Source organism: Aythya ferina (assembly GCF_964211825.1).
Source record: "Aythya ferina genome assembly, contig: HAP1_SCAFFOLD_74, whole genome shotgun sequence".
NCBI classification, from domain to species: Eukaryota; Metazoa; Chordata; class Aves; order Anseriformes; family Anatidae; genus Aythya; species Aythya ferina.
This window is the reverse complement of record NW_028181437.1, coordinates 177,501-187,716: the sequence shown is the minus strand read 5'-3', so window position 1 is coordinate 187,716 and position 10,216 is coordinate 177,501. Positions and strand designations below refer to the sequence as shown.

Sequence of the window (10,216 nt, the reverse complement as noted above, 5' to 3'; positions counted from 1 at the left end):
GGGTGAGAAGGGTTAGGGTAAGGGTTACGGTAAGGGTTAGGTAACGCAGTGTACAACCTGGGACGTCACACGCAGAGCTGCCTCTGGCAAGGTGAGTGAGGAACAGATGTAGCAGTTGTTGTGTTGTAGGTCTCACTGTTCCTCTAAGCATCCCCTCTTTGTCTTTTAGAGGTGTTGTAGCTGTTTGAAGAGGGTAGATTGAAGCATCTGCCTCGGGGGCTGGTAAGCGGCAGAGGTAAGGGAGCAGATGAGAGTAACTTACCTAGTTGTGCTGTGTCTTTGGATGCTGCATCGGCCTATGCGTTTCTTTTTCTTTCACAGGTGTCTCGCACAGGCTCAAAGGAGCAAACTGCACTCTGAAGAGCTGTGTAAGAAGAGGGGCTGGTCATGAGCTGGGTTGGAGCAGAACGACCAAGTAGCACAAGGTGACTATGAAAGGTGTCCGTCTTGCTTTGCAGGTGCCGTGGCAGGCTCTCCACAGAAGTGGATAAGGATATGAGATAAGGCCAGAGAGCGACAAGGAGCGGCACGTGCAGGGATGGTTTTGAAGCGCTGCGGTGGCTTACTCTTCTGTTCATCAGGTGCCACAGGCAAGGTGGGTTGTAACATCAGTCGTTATATTTGCATGAAAGCAGTTCACTTGAATGCCACAGTGCATCTGAGTAGGGTGTTCTAGCAGAACAAGCTTGTCTGGCACAGCGGTGCCTGATGGCAGTGTGTTTCCTCAGGTGAAGAGGTGCCTGAAGCCCCATCCTATCTAGCCTGCACACAATTATCTGAGAATGAAAGCTGCTTTCCAGTAATTCAGAAAGCCAAGTTACGTCTCAGCCTTGAGCATCTCGGGCTTTTGGGCCTGTCTGTAACATTTGGCACCAGCACTAATACTTTTTTTGGCATATGTTTAGCGTTTGGGGCCTGTGTCTGGGATTTGGGCCCTGTCTCGAACCAGTGGGGCTTTGTCCTGGGTTTTGGAGCCTGCCTCTAGAGTTCAGGGCCTGTGATTAGGCTTTTGGGGTCTGTGTCTGGGGGCCGGTATCTGGGGGCAAGGGGGGAGCTGCTTGTAGACCCTTGGGGCCGGCATTGAGGGGGTTGGGAGCTGACTCTACACCTTTGGGGCCTGCTTCTGGGGGCGGGGGGGGGTTGAGACCAGCATCTGGGGGAGGGGTGGGAGCTCTTTGTATTCCTTTGGAGCCTGTGTCGGGGGGCGGGGGGGAAGGGGAGGGTTGGTTGGGAGGTGCTTGTACACTGTTGGAGCCTGGGTTGAGGGAGGAGGTTTGGAGCTGCTTCTACACCTTTGGGCCTGGCATCGGGGGTAGGGGGTTGGGTGCTGGTTGTAGGGGCCTGTGTTTGGGGGGGGGGGGGGGCTTGGGACCTGCGTCTGGGGGAGGGGTGGGAGCTGCTTGTACACCTTTGGGGCCTGCATGTGTGGGGGGTCAGGGCCTGTGTCTAGCGGGCTGGGAACTGCTTGTACAATGTAGGAATCTGTTTCTGCAGGGTGGCTGGGAGCTGTTTGTACAACTTTGGGGCCAGCATCTGGGGGTGGCTGGGAGCTGCCTGTACACTGTAGGGGCCTGTGTTTGTGGGGGGCTTGGGGGCCTCCCTCGGGGCAGGGGGGTGGGTTGGGAGCTGCTTGTATAGGGTAGGGGGCGTGCCTGGCAGGGGTTGGGAGCTGCTTGTAGAATTTGGGTCGCTGTGTCTGGGGGGGCGGTTGGGGCCTGTGTCTCAGGGGTGTTGGGAACTGGTTGTACACCTTTGGGTCCTGTCTCAGGGGGGGAGCTACTTGTACACTTTTGGGGTCTGTATTTGAGGGGGGTTGTGATTCAAAGATCGAAGCCGAAATTCCTTTAAGTGGTATATTCTTTATTGCAGCGCTGGATGCACGGGGGATCTCTCCACCTATCGTGAATACCTAAAGCGGAAAGCAGTCTTGAATTTATACAATCAATCTATCAATATTCTACAAGCACCTATACATATGCATTACCTATCCCCGCCTTCCCTCGCTTCTTATGCTAATTAGCCTTTTGGCACCTTGCGCCTGCGTAGAGCCTTCCAAGAATTGTGGGCAGGGGTCTTTGGGACGTGGGCAGGGGTCTCTGGGAGGAAGACCCCGAGTCTTCCTCACAGTGTACTTTTCACCTTTGGTCAAGAATCTGCTGAATTGGCATGTTTCTTAATTGCGAGAGCTGGTTGTTGCCAATTCTTCCATTTGTTGTATCTTTATAATGAATTCCAATGTCCAGTTTTGAGATTTATAGTCCTTACGTTTGTTTCTCTGTCCGTCTGCCGCTTCCTTATCATGAGTTTCAGTGTCTTGTTTTGAGATATACAGTCCATGTCTGGGGATTGTCCTTGCCTCCCCAATGCCTCCCCAATACCTCCTTAATCAATCCCCCCTTTTCTTTTCCCATGCAAATTCTTTTGCATCAGATACTTTCATTATTTACAGTAACACAACAAAGCAGGCATCTAAACAACATGCACACAAATATTCCTAACACTACTAATACGATTAGAGCAATGAATACTTGTTTCAACCATTGGAAATTGGGCAACCAGGAGGTTAACTTATTCCATATTTCACTAAAACTCCATGAAAGATCATCTTTACTGATCTCATGTAGGATCCTGGTCTGCTTCCATATTTCTTCCAGGTCGGTAGAGATCCTTCCACTCTGATCTACATACATACAACAGCTTGTGTTTATTACTGTACAGACTCCCCCTTGAGTGGCCAGTAACAAGTCTAGGGTCATCTGCTTTTGTAATACTACCTGTGATAAACTAGATATCTCTTCTTGTTGAGCCTTCATAGCATCCAGAATTTTGTTTTCTAACTTCTCTATAATTGCAGAAATATTAACTATTGCCTTTTCCAATTCACTCACTCCTAACCATGTGACAAACCATCACACAAAACTATGAAAAGGGGTGTGTCTCTCTACCAATGGATTGTTAATTTTTCATCTGATTCTCCGGATATGATTTCTCAAGTAACCTTGAGGCACTACATCATGTACTGTCATATTGGGGACTACCGCTCCAAGAGTGCAAGTTCCCTTCCAATTCTCAGGCAAGACCTTACGGGCTGTATCATTGCATAGCCAATACCACCCTTTTCCTTCTGGAACCGTCCAGCTGGTTGAATTTGCCCAGCCGCTAGTCGTACTAATATCAATTGTTCAATTACAAGATGTCTGATTTCCCACATAAGTAGTATCCGTATTTATACAATGCTGTTTTCCTATACCCTTTGGCGGGTTACACCTTTGTACACATACATAATAGGATTCTAACGGCATGAAGCTACTCACTTCTAGTTCCAAAACTTCTTAATATTTTCGACCCCAAGATGTGTTTTCCCACAAATTAGTCCAAGATAAGTTTGCAGGCAAGGGAATCCCGATTAACGATACACCCTTATTCCCATGCTGTGGCAGATGGGTGCATACCCAACAGTTCGTCTTATTAGTTACTTGAGAAATTGTTTGTATTAAGGTCAGGTGTAAGTTCTCATCCCAAGTTGCCCACCCCAAATCCGAGAACCGCACCCCTGCAATCATTAGGATCTGGAAAACCGTAATTTTGTTGGTCCAATTGGAGTGCTGGTCTATATCCTCGCCGGGACCTTCTTCACCCTTGAATTGTGGATCCAAGCTGCTTGCTTCTTAATCTTAATGGCGGTGTGTGTTGTCAGTAATACTTGGTATGCTCCCATCCACTTTCCTTCCATTTTTCCTGCACGGGTTGTCCTGGAAAAGTCTTTATATATATATAATCCCCGAGCTTAAAGGGGTGGATCGGTTGATCCAACCCTCTAGCCCTGGTCCCTAAAACAAATGTATGTACTTTATTTAATTGTTTCTGAAGTTCAGTTATATAAGCATATAAATATTCTGATCCTAACTGCATTAGGTCCTCTCCACTAAATAGAAATTGCTATGGCCTTCCATATAAGATTTTGAAGGGACTCAAATTCCCTTTTATTCTAGGTTTGACTCTAATTCCAAGTAATGCTAAAGGGAGGGATTGAGGCCATGACAAATTAGCTTCTTATCCAATTTTAGCTATTTATTGTTTAATTAAATGGTTCATTTTTTCTACCTGTCCACTTGCCTGTGGTCTATAAGGAGTATGCAGTTGCCAATCTATCTTTAGGATCTTACTTATCTGTTCTACCACTTGTGCACAAAGATGTGAAACTCTATCAGAAGACATTGCTACTAGAATCCCAAAGCATGGTATTATTTCATTTAACAAGACTTTAACCACTTCTCTTGCTTTGTTTGTTCGACAGGGAAAGGCTTCAGGCCTTCCTGAAAACGTGTCAGTCAGAACCAGTAAATAATGATACCCCCCTTTTCTAGGGAGTTCTGAAAAATCAATTTGCCACTGTTGCCCCGAATAATTTCCTTTACCGATTATTCCAAATTTTATTCTATCCTTGGTATTGGGGTTATTGTGTAAGCAAATGCTACATTGTTGAGTTACTTGTTTTATCATATCGTCCCACTAATGTCTGACTCGGGCTCTTATGCAGTGTGCCAGCTCCCCAATGCGTTTTATTGTGTTCTGTAAGAACTATGGGCCATGTCAAACTAGAGGGTATTACTATGTGGTTATCTTTTAAATATACTCATCCATCTGGTTTCATTTTACCTTTCAAATCTTCAATTAATTTTAAGTCTTCTTTTGTATAATTTGGATATAGTTTGGATTTTACCGTCTGGTATCAAAGACAATGCCTTCACCTCAGTTATTTCAGCTGCCTGCTTAGCCTCTGCCAATCGATTTTCCAATTTCAAAATCGCTGTTCCCCTTTTGGTGTCCCTGACAATGCATGATAGCTACCTTTTCTGGTTGTTTTACAGCCTCTAACAATTTTAAAATTTCTTCAGCATACTTTGTGTTTTCACTGAGCGGTCAGCAATCCATGTTCTTTCCAAATTGCTCCATGAGCATGTACCACGCCGAATGTATATTTAGAATCTGTCCAAATATTTACCCTTTTTCCCGCTGCCAGTTCCAATGCTCTCGTGAGAGCAACTATCTCCGCCTTTTGAGCTGATGTTCCAGGGGGTAAAGGCTTAGACTCGATTACCTGCTGAGTAGTTGTTATAGCATATCCAGCTTTACGTTGTCTTTGCGTAACAAAACTGCTCCCATCCGTGAACCAAGTTTCTTCCGCATCTTCCATGGGCTCCTCCTTAAGGTCTGGTCGGCTGGAATACACAGTCTCTAGAGTTTCTAAACAATCGTGAATCACAGCTTGTGCCGGAGCATCACTAAGAAAAGAGGCTAGATTCACAATATGAATTATCACAATTTCCACGTCGTCCTGTTCTACCAATATTGCTTGATATTTCAAAATCATCAATTCTTGTTTAAGTTGTTTAAAGACTTTTTGTGCTTCTCCAGTCCAGACTAACTTTGACTGGTTAATCTTTATCAATTCACATAGAGGCTTTACCAATAGTCCATAATTATAAATCCAAAGGCGACACCAACCTGTCATTCCTAAAAAGCTTTGTAGCTCCTTTACTATTTGAGGTTCTGGAGTCCGGCAAATGACTTCCTTATGTTCAGTTCCTAGTTCTCGTTGTCCTTCCGAAATGTCAAATCCCAGATAGGTCACACTTTGTTGAGCCAGCTGGACTTTCTGTCAAGAGACTTGATATCCATTTAAACCCAGAAAATTAAGACGACTTATAGTCCATTGAATACAACTCCCTTTAGTCTCGGTAGCTATTAAGAGATCATCTACATATTGTAACAAAGCACCTTCAGTGTCCGAAGGTATCCATGTTTCGAGTTCCCTTGCTACTTGGTTTCCAAAAATAGTGGGGCTATTCTTGAATCCTTGAGGTAGTAATGTCCACGTAAGCTGCATCTTTCTGCCTGAATCGGGATTTTCCCATTCAAAGGCAAATAGGTTTTGGCTTTCTGTGGCTAAGCCTAGGCAGAAGAAGGCATCTTTTAAATCCAGTACGGTAAACCAGACTTGACTATTCTTTAATTTAGTCAGCAAAGTATAAGGGTTTGCCACTACTGGATGTATATCCTCAGAGATTTTATTTATGGCCCTCAAATCCTGAACTAGCCTATAGCTTTTTCATCTGCCTTTTTAATTGGCAATATGGGTGCATTGTATTCTGATTCGCATTCAATCAATAATCCATACTGTAAAAATTGATCAATTATCTCTTTAATTCCTTTCCTATCTTCTATCCTCAAAGGATATTACTTAACCTTAACGGGTTTCTCTCCTGGCTTTAATTTAATAATTAAATTTTAGGATTAGGTGCTGGTTGTAGGGGCCTGTGTTTGGGGGGGGGGGGCTTGGGACCTGCGTCTGGGGGAGGGGTGGGAGCTGCTTGTACACCTTTGGGGCCTGCATGTGTGGGGGGTCAGGGCCTGTGTCTAGCGGGCTGGGAACTGCTTGTACAATGTAGGAATCTGTTTCTGCAGGGTGGCTGGGAGCTGTTTGTACAACTTTGGGGCCAGCATCTGGGGGTGGCTGGGAGCTGCCTGTACACTGTAGGGGCCTGTGTTTGTGGGGGGCTTGGGGGCCTCCCTCGGGGGGGGGGGGGAGGGTTGGGAGCTGCTTGTATAGGGTAGGGGGCCTGCCTGGCAGGGGTTGGGAGCTGCTTGTAGAATTTGGGTCCCTGTGTCTGGGGAGGGGGTTGGGGCCTGTGTCTCAGGGGTGTTGGGAACTGGTTGTACACCTTTGGGTCCTGTCTCTGGGGGGGAGCTACTTGTACACTTTTGGGGTCTTTATTTGAGGGGGGTTGGGAGTTGCTCATGCATTCTAGGTGCCTCCCTTTTGAAAAGGGTTGGGGCCTGCATCTGTGGGTGGTTGGGAGCTGCTTGTACACTATAGGGGCCATGGTCTTGGAGGGGGGTCTGGGCTGTTTATACACCTCTGTGGCCTGTGTTTGGGGGGGGGGGGTGGGCCTGTGCCTGGGGGAGTTGGGAGGTGCTTGTTCACTCTAGGAGCCTCCATTTGGGGGTCTTTGGGGCCTCCCTTTGAGGGGGAGGGAGTTGGGAGTTGGTTGTACACCTCCGCATCCCATGTCTTGGGGAGGGGGGGGGGGAGTGGGACCGGTCTCTGAAGGGGCGGGTTGTGAGCTGCTTGTACACCTGTGTCGGGGGGGAGGGTAGGGGGGATGGCGGGGGGCGGGCCCGGGTCTTGGGCCAGTGTCTGGGTGGAGTCCAGTTCTTGGGAGGGGGTGGTGGGGTAGGAGCTGCTTGTGGGCAGTTGGGGTCTGCATCTGGGTGTGGTTGGTGCCTGCTTCTGTTGGCAGTTTGGGGCCTGCTTGTAGACTTGTGCAGCCTGGGTTTGGGGGCTTTTCTGTAACGTTTGGGGTCTGCATTTTTGCTTTGGGATGCATCTTGAGCTTTTGAGGCCTAGCAGTAGCATTTGGGGCCTGCATCTGGGGCTTTTCTGTAGCATTTTGGTTGCGTATTTGTGATTTGGGGCCTGTATCGTGGGTTTTGCCTTTTTTGTAGTTTCCATCTTTGTGTGTGTGTGTTTCGTTGTTGGTTGTCTGGGGTTAGGGGCAGTTTGGGGTTTGGATTAAGGTCAGTGTCATTAGCGTTAGGGGGTTGATAATAAGGGTTAGGGTTGTGGTTAGAGTTGTTAGGTTTAAGGGGAATAAGGATTTCAGGGTAAGGGGATCAAGGTTGTGGGAATAAAAATGTTGTTTTTGCGCAGTTACATCCTGTAGAGGGAAGGAAGGTGGTATTGAGATATGCTTGCAGTGATAAGACAGCTTAACAGTGTGAAATGAGTTCATCTGATTCGTGTCAATATGGAACAATGCTAGGGCCGCATGATATGATGAAAAGTCTGAGAAAACCAGAGTGGTTAATATATATAGTTCTTGAATCTTGCAAAGGAATGGTCCAGCAATTCCGGTCAATAGAGGATAAGAGAACAAAGGGGTTTCAGAATAACTGCTAACTATTACAACTGTTGCATGGGACACTATGCAAGTGTCTGCCATCCAGCCAAGATGGACAAAGGAGATGGACAAGAGAAAAGCCTGGGAGGAAGACTACGAGCCTTCAGTACGAGCGGCCCCCAGAGGGACCACCGGAGACTGATAACGCCTGCACCAGTGGGAGGGTTTGGATTCTGGGAACTAATTAGAATAACCCTGCGTTTTGTAGAAGTAGTAATGAATATGTATTAGCCTAGCAGCATAAAAACCAGCCGCCTAATGTAACTTGTGTGCGTCTTGGTGGAGCAGAGACTCCTGGCGCACCCAGCGCTGCTTGCTTACCTCTATTCATTTAATAAATTGTAAATTTCAATTGCAATCCTATTTGGGACCCAGTCATTTATTACAAGTGGGCTCTCGTCCGGGAGGGCTTTGGTTCCTGATTTCTGGTTTGATCTAGGAGAGGCACCCCCACCATTTGGTGGCTGCTGTTTGAGTCAGGTCGGAACTAATGGCATCTTAAACCTGAATAAAGGTAAGCAAAGTTTCTGATTCTTTTTTTCAGCTCCCTTGCCAGCTGCAGCACTATATTTTGCCCATAATTGTGTGTGTGAAGATCCGAACGAAGATGACGGAGTCGTAAGCATTTAAAGCGTATACCGTTCGGTTGGGTGGGGTTCGGTTGCCTGTGTGTGTAAGAGTGTGACTGAGATGGAACTTAGTTCCGAAGCGATTGTGGAGGTCTTCTAACCGCGGTTCCAATCTCCCGCGAGGGACTTGGCCGGTGAAGGACCGAAGGGATTCCTATAGGACTTGTGGGTGTGTGATAGGTCCTCGACCCCCTGCAAGACACTCTTACTAAGGTAACCAAGGGCTATGGGAATTGCCATAGTAAAATTCCTAGATGGGTCAGACAAAATCAAAGACCAGAGACCAGAAGAAAGGGAGCAAATTACCAGTCATACCACCAGAAAGTCCATTAGGAATAACGATTAGAAATTGGAATGATAGGGACCCCAGAAAAGGAAAAAGTAAATTAAAAATGGTCCAGTATTATGTGACAGAATGGCCAAAGGAGCCTTTAAGACTACATGTCTTTTGGCCTGTTTTTGGAACCTTCGAAGACTGGATTTGCCAGGCCTTAAATATCCATGTTAATTCAAAGGAAGCTTTTAGCCAGGAAGAAAGCGATTATGCAGGATTATGGATCAGGAGGACTTCACGTCCTTTTCCAGCCTCAATATTTACACTAAAAGCAGGTAAGAAATTTGAAGAACAAGAAGAACATGAAAAAGAAAAAGAAGATAAACGTGAGCCGTTGGATAAGCTACCACCTCCATATCCTAACAATCCACCCCCGGCGGCTCCCCCTCCGGTGGCTGTGGTATCGCCACCAGTACCACCGTTGCCCCAGCTTCCACCACCAACAGCACCAGAATTAGACCGACCTCCGGCCACATGCAGGAGAAGCAGGACGGAAGTATCTGAGAGGGCTTCTCTATATCCCTTAAGGGAGGTAACTGGTGTATAACTGGTGCGCGTCTTGGTGGAGCAGAGACTCCCGGCGTACCCAGCACTGTTTGCTTACCTCTATTCATTCAGTGAATTGTAAACTTTGATTGTAATCCTATTTGGGACTTTTATTTATTATAACAGACAACCTTGTAAAACGCAGACAACCAGAATCCTTACAGCAATTAGGTGGAAATCACGGCGTAAGAAACATTACCACCTCAAAGAGTAAAAACCTCAAAAGAAATGTGACTTGTAACAGGCCAGCAGCTGTGTATTTTCTGTGAAGCACCAGCTAGATTATGAACCTTGAATAGCACAGTTAAAGGGGAAACAGGGGAGGGTCGGGAGGGTCCCGGTCCTCGGCAGAAAAAAAAAGTGTATAAACTGTGTATGGAATTAGTAGGCACCCTCCTGCTTGTGGGACACCCGCCATTGTAATCTCGAATAATAATGCTACTGTACTGAGATCCTCGACTCAGCCTATGCTATTTGCTACAGATTGATTCAGGGTTTTAAGGTTTCAGGGATTGGGCACTAGGGTTGGGTTTCAGGGTAAGGGGTTTCAGGGTTTATGTTTAGGATTTTAAGGTTTTTAGGGTTGGAGTTTTAACGGTTAGGGTTTTAAGGATTTGGGGGTTAGGGTTTTAAGGGTTTCAGGGTTAGCGTGTTAGGGTATTAGAGTTTTTTGGGTTGTAGTGTTGATATGTTTTTTAGGGTTAGAGTCTTAAGGTTTTATTTTTGGTCAGTTATTTACGGTT

At 46.4% G+C, this 10,216-nt stretch overlaps 1 long non-coding RNA gene across 2 annotated transcripts in view; it reads left to right on the top strand.

Annotated features, from left to right (window-relative positions):
• The first annotated feature begins 334 nt into the window (after positions 1–334).
• Positions 335–10,216, top strand: part of LOC311428407 — a 64,893-nt gene continuing 55,011 nt past the window's right edge. Inside the window, exons 1-3 of one of the 2 annotated variants that reach the window (XR_014687708.1) lie at positions 335–368; positions 459–595; positions 7,997–8,154. This is a non-coding gene — a long non-coding RNA (uncharacterized lncRNA). Of the gene's footprint in view, positions 369–458; positions 596–7,996; positions 8,155–10,216 lie in introns of those variants that run through there. The other variant, XR_014687707.1, reaches the window with a different exon arrangement.